The following is an 11,086-nucleotide window of genomic DNA, read 5'->3' on the forward strand; positions in this document are numbered from 1 at the left end:
ATATGAGCTAAAGTAGGTGATGGTGATAATGGATCTTTAAAGAAGGCAGAACAGTTTGGAAAATAAAGTACTGGTACTCAGTTTGAGATTTTTTTGGCAATAGAGCACAAGCTGCTATCTAATGTGCCCAAAGTCTCTCATCTGTACACATGCTGTTTCATATTCATTTTCATTTTATTTGAAACTTCAGCTATTACCATGTTGGCAGCATCATTTTATCTGTAGTCAATCTTTCGTTGTGTGATCATTATCATAATACCAAAAACAAAGGAGGACACAGAAACAGATGGGGATACAGATTGCAAGTTTTACTGAAGGTTTATTAAAGCCAAGTATTCTCTCAGAATGCAACAGATAAGTGAGAGACTGGAAGGGAGTTTGAACTCTGTTGAAGAGGAAACACAAGTTAGTGATCTATGGAAATTAAACAATCAATTTCTTTCGTGTGTCCAGTGATGGATTAGAGTTCTTACTTGGATTCTTAGTAAGTGTAAGTGTATCTCCTTTCTTTCACAGATGTGAACTCGGGTAAATGTTTGCATGCAAAGAGTATGCATTATTTTCCTTTGCACGTGATGAATGGCTTGATAAGTATGCAGCTGTGGGTGTGGGAAGTCGTTCCTGCAAAGCAAATGACTTTCAGGTTTCCAGAAGTATCCAGTCATCGGGAGAAGTTTCACTGACTGAAGAAGTTTTGTATCAAACAGACCTGATTACCACTGCAAGGGCAAAAACAGTCTGGCACAAAGAAGATGTTCAAGAAGGTCCTTAAATACTGTGGATGATGAATGGCAACCCACTGGTGGAGCAAACACAGAGCCAGTCCAACTATCCACCTAAAGCAGGATTTAAGGTTCAGCAGGGAGAGCGCGCAGAGAGCTCTGCTGTCAGAGGGAGGCAGTGTACAAAGCTACAACCGGTCTTCAATCCATACTTGCTTGTGCTGTTGTTGGTCCACTACCACAAAGAGCTGAAATAAGAAAAGAATGTTAAAAATGACGAAAAGTGTCCACTGGACCAAGTGTCAGTGCTTTTCATGCTGGATTTTTTTTTATCTTTGGAAGATTTTTCTTAAATTTCCTGTTGTTGCTTCCTTGCTTATTCCAGCCTACTTGTCAACCAATCACCATTCAGCAGATGCATAGGTCATTCGCATCTTGTGACAGGCCGTTACGATACTGGAGGACTGCATGAGAGCACATCTGTGATGGTTGAAAAAACCCTCTCTGTTTGCTTTCTGAACATAAGCGTGTAAGCTGACGGATGCATTTGCAGGACCGATAAATTACGTTTGACAAAGCGAGAGAGAAAGAGCTGGAGAGGTGAGAGAAACAGAGAAAAAGGAAAACAAAGCCAAGATATCCCCAGCACATGACAATTTTACTCATCAAATTAGATTTACATTGTATTTTTCTTATGCAGCCCTCATTTGTCCTTTTAACTGTCTTTCTGCATGCATACAGTATGTGTACTGAATGTGAGTATCTTCAATATCTTCAACACAAGTTATTCTCCTCTAAGAAATCGATGCTTGCCTTCATTCATAGTTGAAAGGCATTTTGTCCATGAGGAACAAAACCAAACATGAGTCATAGAAAGTCAATGATGAAAGTCTGTGATGTCCCACTCCCAATGAACAACCAACATTCACACCCATAAACTAATACTTCACACCTTCACTACCAAGGTGACATGCACACATAGGCTACGTTCAAACTGCAGGTCTTGATGCTCAATTCCGATTTTTTGATCAAATCCGATTTTTTTGTCTGCTTGTTCACACTACAAATAAAATGTGACAGCAAACGCGCTCTAGTGTGAACCCTCAAAGCGGCCCGCATGCGCAAAAGAAGACGTCACACACAACGCGCTCTGTTTAGACCCAGACCAAACAGTATTGTTTGACTGATGGTCCTTAATATAAAGACTTGTTTCTGACTCTACGTTTCCCAATTTTGCTTTAAGTTATAAAGTTATTTTGTTATTTACATATGGCCTAATAATTATCCTTATTGCTGTTTTAGAGGAGCGGTGCTTCAAAGGATAGTTGCAGATTTCTGTCAGAATCTGCAGATTATACAGTACAAATAAAATGTTCACGTTTCTCCAACGTTGTCTTCCAAACAGCTTCACTGACATCTACATGGGATGGCCAGGAAGCGTTCGCGATGTCTTATCGGGCGCTTCTCCGGCGCTGATAATTGCCGTCTGTGTTGTGTCAGTGGCGTAAAAGACAGATTTAATGCGACATGACCATTCAAACAGCAGTCGCTTTCTAAAACATCAGATATGTATCGGATTCAGTACCACATACAAAAGTGACCCAGGTCGGATTTGAAAATATCGGATTTGTGCCATTCACACTGTCACACCATGATCGGATATGGGTCGCATAGGGTCAAAAAAGTCGGATTTGATGCGCTTTCGCCTGCAGTGTGAACGTAGCCATAATGACTGGTGATGTGTGATCAACCTGAGGAGCAACAACATATATCAAACCTGCTAGCTTTGTCAATAGCAAGATATTGATTTGGACCCCTGCCCAGGAGGATGATGATGTGTCTGCTTTGTTAAGCCAACTGACAGCAGTGATTTTTTTTTTTTTTTAATTCCTCTCTCTAGCACCCACTCTTCAGTCCCATACATGCCAGACATCCCGTCTGTCGCCTCTCATCCATCTCAAAGTGCCTTTTCCGGTGTGAAGGGAGACCCGGGAGAGAGCGGCAGGGGCATCTGAGACATGGCACGAAGATAAGGGTTATAGTGCTTAACAGACAGTGTCTGTCTCCAAACCCCTCGGCCAGATGGCCACTGTCTGCCAGGGAGATGGCCAGTCCCCCAGGTTCACACGTGCAAATTCACACACACATGAACACATATTAAAAAAATAAAATATGGTACTGTAAATTGACTTTACAAGTGTATTATTCCAAGAGGAACGCAATAAAAAAAAATATAAAGTGGTGTGCAGAATCTTTTTAACTGCTAATTGGAGCTGCCATATCAGCTGAGCCAAAATTGAAGTCAAAGGTAATGAAGCCCTACACAAGTAAAAGGCATCATGACGTTTAAGCCATATGTGTTTTCGGCAGCCATATGCGGTTTTGTTGTCCATCCCGTCGTTGGCAAGCAATGGCTGTGACATGGCTGCCGTGGAGCGCAAAGCGAGCCTGTGTTTGATGATATCTGCCCAAGACTCCCCACTCTTCCAGGGGGAGATGTAACAGTATGTGAGCCCCCTAGATCCACAGACAGATGGAGACACTCATCTTTTCTCCTCCCCCTCCTCTCTATTCTCCCAGGCGGAGCCGTTCATCCTGCCCCAGGGAACATATGTGCTGCTTCAAGGAGGAAGTGCACAATCGCATACAGAGGCCAGTTTTAGAGATCTGGCTAAGGGCCTTTTTATTGTTTAGTCAGACCTTCTTTTTCAGCGGACAGGGTTGGATTTATTGTCGATGTAGCACACGGCAGGCTGTGACTACCTCTTGATGGCCTGTGACCACCTTGAAGTTAAAGTATATGCAGGCATAAGTCCTGCACTCCAACGTGAAGGATTAGTACAACACAAAGAGGTTATTAACAGTTAAGGTACGGCCTGTCAGGGGATGAGGTAACATTTTTTCAACCCTTTCAGAACACAGTGCAGGTTGTTGGCTCTTTCAGGTAGCTGTTGAAAACCAATTACGCCATCCAATATTCCTTTCACTTTGACAATGGCAGAGGATAATTAAATGCGATTTTCATCCAGGTAGTAGGCTATTAAATGTCTCCACCTCTGCCACTCAGCATTCAACCTTTCATTTAATTTTTCTTAAAAATAAAAGGAAAGAACTGTAAATGCAAAATTATTGTGAGGTATGTGCAAAGAGAGTTAACCTAGGAGTCACTATTACAGTGCAGTTTATAGTTACAATTTCTTTTTTCTTATTGAAAGTGTCTGATAATTATTGGTCTTGCACCTTTTTTTGTCTTCACTCAAATAACATTCACCTTAGACTTAATTTGCAGTACGCACACTCACTGAGTAAGCACTGGTTATGTTATTAGAATGACATGTTCTCTTATTACATTACATTTTATTATGTTGGCAAGGGGCTCATAAAATAAATTTAATGCAAATTACTCTGTTGAGATTAAACTTTTCAGATTAAACTTAGTACTGAAGAATTTGATTATGACTTAAAATATGTACATTTCATTTTTTTTCTTCATTTAATTCGGTTTTTGCTGTTTAATCATTTGGTTTTTTGTTTGTTTTTGGATTATGAGGTTGAATAAAAAGCCTCTAAACTCTACAGCAAGGTTTCCTTTGGGGGACATTTAAGTGGTTCCGGTCCACTTGCTTCCTTAAGGGGAAGGGTCAGTGCAAAGTCTTTCTGAGTGACCTTCACTATCATATCAGACTATGCCTCCATCCAAAGGGCATGAACGGTCAGTGAATTAATCATATCATAAAACCTCCACAGTCACATGACCTCAACCCACCTGTGGTAGATTTCAGACTGGCGTGTTACACAGAGCACTCTCGTCACTGCCGACGTCAAGACACCAAGCGGGGGGAACGTATCACAATTTGTGCAAAATGTTTATGTTGCAGGACGCCCTGGAAAAAAGTTCAGTGTTTTTAATGAGCTCCTTCAGGTTAATAACAGGTATGCATTTGCAGCTGTTCAGGAAAGTGAGTGAACATTGCTTTCAAAGGTCAGAGGTAAGACTTTGTTCAGGTAAGATTTCTCTGTTTCTCCACATGCTTGAGTTCAAGTAAGTGCTCTCTAATTTCCTCAGGTTTGAACCTGGGTAAGAATTCTCCTGTGGGGCTAGAGTGGGACTGGCAGGTTTTTCTAGAAACTAGGCAGGAGGGTACATCAGGGCAGAGTCTGCGATGAAGGAGGACAAGTCAGGTAAGCATACAGCAAAGGTTAGCAGGCAAGTGACATCAGATGACTAAGAGGCTCAAGTAATACTACCACGCTATGTGGCTTAACGATCCAGTGAGGAGGTGAGAGGAGGACTGTGGTGTAGATGGGAAACAAGTGCCAGTGGTATCTGGGGTGGCCACATTCACTTCTGGAAGGAGGTAGGCAGAGTTAATTCACTCACACCCAGACACACATGAGAAAAGGATAGAGGTAGAGCAGACAGGGAAGACAGGTCAGCACCTGAGAGGACGGGGGGAACATTTCCTCTCAGGTGCATTTTGCAACTACGTTGTTCAACACAGCTCTGTGAAGTTGGAGGATGTAAAGTAAGTAAGCTGAAGTCCTCCTACTGGCATGTGCTGTTCCTACACACTTCATGTTGGTTTTTTCCATTAATTTGAAATGTTTTTGTGGCACCCGTGTGAGTTGTTAACAAGAAATTTCTGATATATTTTTTTTAAAGTGAAAATGTTTTTGTTTTTTTTTTAATAAAAGCATTCTTAATCTGCTGAGAGTTATCCAGAATGTCTGCAAAATTGCAAAATGCCTTCTGTAAACATTAATCCGTTCCCTACAATACAATTAATCTAAATAAAGGCGCCCTGGGATATCTGAGATGTCTCTGAACAGCTCTAGCTAATCCTTTCCATTCTACATGTACTTCTCAATTATGGAATATTCCATGTGGTTCAGAATAAGCATCCACTCGGCCAAATGTTAAATTTCAATTTTTGTTCTGTTTTATTGCTCATGATCAGTGTTGGTCAACTTACTTTAAAATAGTAATTAGATACTAATTACTGATTACTTCTTCAAGAAAGTAATCCCATTACTTTACTGATTATGCAATTTCAAAAGTAATTAGTTACTTATTACTTAGTTAATTTTTAAAAAACATGATACACAACCTGAATATGTTATAAAGCAATAGACCTTTCAGCCCAATTCTATTTTTTCTGCATAATCCACCATATAAAATTAAATCAAAGGAAAAAGTCTATTTTTAAAACTTGTGTTATTAGTTTTAATCTTTTAACTTTATGCATATTGCATCAAGTAAAAATTAAATTATATGCAAGATTCTCTGACCAGAAGACATTTGTTTAACATTTAACTATTTTCTGCATATTCCATTAATAAAATAAAATGATTTTTGTGTTTACACTCACTCTTTCAAATAGATGCAAGTAAAGCAGCAAAAAATAAATAAAATCAAAGATTCAGCAGCACTAAGTCCTGTTGCTCTTGAATCTCTTTGGGGCCGGTGGAGGTTTGCCACAGTGGTCATGTCAGTGGGGCGATCCAGGGGTTTCTCTATGATTTTCACATTCCTGTGGCAGCGTGCTAGGTGCTTGCTCAGATTTGAAGTGGAATTTTTTGCTGTAGAAAGAAGTTTTCTTCCCATGCAGAGTGTACAGCAGATGCTAATGTTTTTGTCACTTCTTTCAGAATCAAACTCAAAAACTTCCAAGCTTTAAATGCTGCATGGTCATACTCTCTCCCGCGCTCCATATTATCCATTGTTGATCTACACACGTCTGTTGCTGCTATGGACGTTGAACGCTCGTACGTCATTGTCCTGAGACACTCTCACAAACACAATCATGGTTTAGTAACGCAGTAATGCAGCATGTTTATGGGAAAATAACAGTAATCTAATTACTTTTTTGCAATAGCAATCCCTTATTTTACTCATTATTGCCCATCTCTGCTCATGATGTAGTCATCACTGAGGAATTCATGTTTCTCCAACTTCCCACTGAAAAGCCTTTCCAGCTCTATAAGGAAGCTCCGCCCACACTAACAGCTGCTCACAATATTCTTTGAATTTAAAGGTAAAATTCTTCCTTGAACACGATGCATGTTAATAAACTCGGAGTGCCCTTTTTGTCTTGTTGGCAAATGTTGGAACATGACATGTTATGATAGCAACTGCAAATTTCATAGTTTTTAGGATTTATCACATATTTGAAGCAAATGTGTTAGTGCTGTGGCAGAGTTTAAGGTGCTAACAAGCAAAAAAACAGATGCTTGTAAACCTAATGTCATCACAAGTTTTATTTATCATTCATCTTCATACAAAAACAACACAAATTTGCCTAGAAATAACTGCACTGAAAATGTTAAGGTACTTAAAGATGCTACAGTTCTTCTGTGAAGACTGTTTCAATGATTCTGTCTCTTTATGCAATCCTGAACCTTAACACCTTCTGCAGTTTCTGACTCGTGCTTCCAAGAAGCAGTTTGCATGCCATTTAAAAAACAAGACAGATGTTAATTATTCCATGTACAACAGACAACTACAATACAAAATATCTCCAGTCCTGCTTATCGATTTCTCATTTTTGTTACTATTATATATAAAACAACTATAAACTATAAACTACTCTTCGCATGCTGACCCAAGTACATACACCAGTTTACAACAACAACCTACACTAGTATCAAATGGCCTGATTACCTCCACGAGGGCAACAACAGTCGGGCTCACAGATGATGTTCAAGAAGGTTCTTAAATACTGTGGCTGATTATTAGCAACAGGTGTGACCGCTGGAGCCCAGCGACAACCACAGAGTAGATTAACATAAGCAGGATGAATTTAATAGAGTGCAATATGTTAAATTACAAAGTTAAGTAATCAAGATAAAATATACTACGAGCTACAAATTAAAGATCATAAGGAAAACTTTTTCAATGTGGCTCAATATATTTAAGCAAAATATTGGCCCTAATACAAACTGAATCATTGATGCTGCAATCAGGACTCTGGTGGAGCCACGCCTTCTGTTAAAGAATGCCTCTTTGTTTAATCGCTGAAGCTAGTTTTCTGTCACTCTGTTGTGTTTCCGCTGAATAAATCTGAGACTGATCAGATGGTATTGTTGCTTGATGGTATTATGTGATACAAACACCTGAAGTGCTAACACTTCTGGACAGTACTGTCCATAATTATAAATGAAGTCAGTCAATTAGTGCTGCATGTTTATCTTTAGCATGCATTAAAATCAATGTATTTTTTGGTAATGAGAGGTTATTGCATAATTCAACAGTGACTTACAGAAAATAAGCATTACCATGATTCTATGTAAAGGAGTGGTTTGGAATATATGGCTAACATGCAAGCGAACACATACAGTAGCCCTTTGCTGTATTTATGATGTAGGGAAAGGATTGATCATTTGCCAGATTGGTAACAAGAAGAACACAGAGTCTCGACTGGGGGTGGGCCTGTGTTGAGCACAGATCATACGAGCCATCATGGTTCATGACTGAGTGTGATGCTAAGAGAGGAGAACGGAAAATTACCACACACCAAATTAACTTGGCAGAGTGTGATTAAAAATATTTTTTGTGAAACTAATTTGCACTTACTGTACCATAAAATTAAGGGTGCGTTGGAACAGTTGGTTCAATTTTCGGAGGACCATCAGGACTTTTGAAAATTTAATGAGGATCCAAATTGCCTCTTTCTCTCCCATCCACATCATGTATTTGTGACATCCCAATGCCGTCTCTGTCTGTTAAAGACCAAAGAGCCATTGAGCAGAGATGCATTCAGCCCAAGTGGAGCTATTTGGCAGGATTCAGAAACTATTTAAGTTTAACTGTTGTTAGTGCATCTTTTGATTTATTTTAATTTGATTTTTTACTTTTTGGTTTGTTTGTTTTTTTAACGTACAGAGAGATGCATTAGACAAAATTAGTACAAATATTCAGACTGAAAATCCAAGACTTTCCATCAGTCTTGAGATGACATAGCCATTACATGGATGACCTATTAACCCTTCAGCTACAACCATAGAGTGCAGGGATCATTTGTAGCCCCACAGCAGCTTATTAAGCAACTTAAATGACTCCATATCCCATTTGCTTAATCTTCCTCAGGTTACGAAGGGAAACATACCAAAAGGAATATAATCTGAATAAATATGCACTTAATCAGCTGTGATAAGAGAGCTATGCCATTAGAATTCCCGTCATTAAAATAAGTGTTTTGGGTGTTGTTGGTTGTTGTTGTTTTTTTTACATATAAAACACTTCTAACCATGGTTTTAGGGATCCATAGCCGAGGTAAAGGCTTTGTGTATGTGCTGCATTGTTCCCTCTTGTGGTTGACACAAAGATCGGCCTACTTGAAGTGAAGGCAGTGGATCTCTATGAGCTTCTCATGATATGGCACGAAGACATTAGGGTGACGGGTGTTCTAACCTATTCTCCTCATGGTCATTGTGTGTTGAAGAGAAATGTTACAAGATGACAGCAGAGAGAGCAAGCAGAATATAATCATCCTTTACCTCTCCATGGCCTCAATCGAGTGTAGCGGTCCTTTGCGTGTCCGCTGCAGACATCCGTGGTCTGTCTGAAATGACAGAATAAGAAGCCATGACTGACTTTGATTTGCTGGAGAAGACACAAGTTATGAGCCCTGGTGGTATTTTTATAGGCTAACCTTAACCCTTCTTACCAATGAACCGTTGCTCACATCACAAATTTTTCAGTCATTCTGTAAGAGGCCAGTATCTGTAGAAACAACCAGACCGGCCTCAGTATGGAATGAGCATTATCTTCCTTGAAAAGCTAGCTAGCTATCTAGCTACATTAATAATACTTTTTTTTTAAAGTGGATACAGAGAAATAGCAAGTTTTAAAATCTTAAACCATCATTTTTTTTAAACCACAAAAAGGCTGTAAAAATGCAGTACTGGGTGATTGGTTAACTGTCTGACTAAAGTAGAAGTATGTCCTGGTAGTTTTTGTTACTGGCCAAACCAACACAATTCATTTTCAAGTACAAATCAATCACCAAATTGAAATATGATGTTAGAAATGAGTAAAACAAACTGCTACTGCAATAATGGTAATATAGATCAACATTGATGAAAACACACAGTATGTCAATCCACGAAGATTAAAAGTCACAAGTGATGAAACTGCATTTTTCATTTAAATCAATGCAAAAATAAATGCAGATCTACTGTGATGGCATCAGCCACACATGGGTAAAACCTGTCCATTCATTCGTTTCATTAGTTTGGTTTGCAGTTATTTCAGTAATATAATTCATTAATATCCTTACTTAAACCTAACAATGATATTATGAAGTGCACGCATAGTAGCATTGTGTGATTTTTAAAAATGTTTTCTGTTATATTAATTTTTTTTTCTCTTTCTTTGAGTTACCTGGTCTGGGGAGGTGGCTGTTTCCTGTCTGGACAAAAGGCGTGGCCAAGGCCTGACTTTGAAAACACAGGACCAACCAAGTGTTTGTCAGAAACGGGGGCTGTTTTAGGTTTAGTCATGTTATTTTTGTGCTTAGTTGGTATTGGTGTTTGTTTCTGTTTCCCCTATTGTGTGTAAATGGTTTGGTGAAACCACTATATAGGTTACCCTCCTGTGTCTTTGTGTTTAGGTCAGTTTGTGAGTTAAGTTGTGTCTATTTTGTTTGGTTAAGTTTCTGGAAGTTACTCTTTGAGTAGAGTTATATTTAGTTGACCTCTTTTATGGGCTCACTAATTATATTTTGAACTTTGTCTTTTTGGGGTTAAAATTTTAAAAAGCCCATTTTGAAGACATTTTTCCTGTTTCCTCTATGCCGTTGCTGCTTGGTCCCTCACACCTACATATTACACAATAGTCCAGGGGAACAGGTGAAAAAATTGTTCTGGTGAAAGCAACAAACATTAACAAACATCATCAGTTCTTTCTCTCTTGTACCAAGAAGTCTTGCAGCAGGATCAGAAACACCTGATCTCAGATGCATGGTTGTAGGTAACCTTGTACCTACAGCGAATAAGCCACAGGAGGGGATGTTTCTGCCTCAGGCTGGACACATTTAGTTGAAAGGACTGTCTTAAAGTGACGAATCTGAAAGGCCTAAGCTTCTATGAGGATGTGTAAGAGCAAGTGTATCAAATGCAGTAGACTGCAAGGGGGGGAGGGGTCTTCTCCAGTGCATTTATATAATTTGGATTGTTCAGCTGATACCAGATTTGTTTTAGTCTAAGATGGTTCAGATCTAAAACTTCATTGTTCTCAGTAATTTCTCTGAAACTTTATTGCTTTGACAAAACTTTTGACAAAAAAGAACTTTGTAAACTCTTGTACTTTTGCACAGAATATAAAAAGTAACCTTGGTCCTTTTAATGTTAAGATGAGCATTAAA

General features: G+C 39.0%; 1 long non-coding RNA gene across 2 annotated transcripts; it reads right to left on the reverse strand.

Annotated features, from left to right (window-relative positions):
* Positions 1-246: 246 nt before the first annotated feature.
* Positions 247-10,128, reverse strand: LOC120717364. Of its 2 annotated transcripts, none has more exons than XR_005692183.1 (6): positions 10,105-10,128; positions 9,219-9,283; positions 4,489-4,606; positions 710-970; positions 474-621; positions 247-385 (listed from the first exon to the last, which is right to left on the reverse strand). It is a non-coding gene; the product is annotated as an uncharacterized LOC120717364 (long non-coding RNA). The 2 variants fall into 2 exon arrangements; XR_005692184.1 differs by lacking the exon at positions 10,105-10,128 and adding an exon at positions 9,389-9,433.
* Positions 10,129-11,086: the final 958 nt, after the last annotated feature.

This window comes from Simochromis diagramma, unplaced genomic scaffold (assembly GCF_900408965.1).
Source record: "Simochromis diagramma unplaced genomic scaffold, fSimDia1.1 OVJJ01000501.1, whole genome shotgun sequence".
Classification (NCBI taxonomy): domain Eukaryota; kingdom Metazoa; phylum Chordata; class Actinopteri; order Cichliformes; family Cichlidae; genus Simochromis; species Simochromis diagramma.